Genomic DNA, 1,285 nt, shown 5'->3' on the forward strand with positions numbered 1-1,285 from the left:
CTGTCCCCAAAAGGCTGCCAGTGCATGACATGAGATGCCGACTGCAGGACACACGGCTGCAATGGGCTGTCCCACAGGGGACATTGCACCTGGTCCCCAACACGTCCAGCCTGCCCTTTCCCCACTGTCCCCACTGCGCTTTCCTCCACCATCCCCACTGGGGACAGCAGCCGGAATCTCTGGGGACACAGTGACCCCCACACAGCCATGGGCAGAAGCTAAGGACTCACATGTTGATTGGGGAACACATCTGGTCCCAGCAGGGGCACACACCAAACGCATGTTTAGTGAGGGCACACGTGTAGCTCTAACGCAGGCAGAACCTGCTGAGGACGTACATGAGAGTTATTGGTTACACGTGGTGGTGTACGCACACAACATGGCACATACACTCTGCGTGCCTTAATGCTAAGAGTGCAGGACACGTGTGTGTGCATTTATTGTGAGCACGTGACAGCACACTCACATTTCGTAGAGATGAACATGTAATGAAGACATGCAGTGTTACATGCATGTAGTGTACGTGTGATGTTGTGCACACAGTGCACTTTGCAAGCTTGAACTGCACGTGCACACAGAGCAGACACATTTGTGCACACATAGAGTTGTGCCCATGCGTATCTTACACATGTGAGGTTGTGCACACGCGTGGTCAGAAACCTCCTTGGTTTCATCAGATTTTTGGGTTGGATTGGTGGAGATTTTGTGGACCCACAGAAGAGCTGGTGGGATTTTGGGGTGGACTGGAAAAATCTGTGGTCCTTTAGGAATGGTGTCTGGATTTTGGGGTGGATTGGAAGAATTTGGGGTCCTCAGCTGGTTGCAAGGAATTCATGGGGCGTAAGGAAGAATTTTGGGGTTAGAGATGAGCATTTGAGGGTAACTGATGTCATCCAAGGGCAACTGCTGTCACCTACCTGGACTTGTACAACGTCTGTGACATGGCCCCACACCACATCCCTATCCCTCAACTGGGGAGGTATGGAGGTGAGGGCTGGGCTCTTCTGGAGATAAGGAATTGGCTGAGAAGTTGCAGCCCAAGGGGTGGGGCCAGCAGCTCCATGTGCAGGTGGAGACGGTGATGAGCGGTGTCCCCCAGAGGTCCTTCCTGGAGCTGGGCTCTTCTGCATCTCTATCAGTGACAGAGGTGATGGGATCACATGCACCCTCAGCACTTTGCCGATGACACCGAGCTGAGCGGAGCAGTAGATATGACAGGAGCAAGTCGTATCTTCCATATTCCAAAGGAGGAAAGCCCCATCCTTTGGGTCAGCTCCTGGAACCT

This window comes from Numida meleagris, unplaced genomic scaffold, assembly GCF_002078875.1.
Source record: "Numida meleagris isolate 19003 breed g44 Domestic line unplaced genomic scaffold, NumMel1.0 unplaced_Scaffold360, whole genome shotgun sequence".
In the NCBI taxonomy this organism is placed as follows: Eukaryota; Metazoa; Chordata; class Aves; order Galliformes; family Numididae; genus Numida; species Numida meleagris.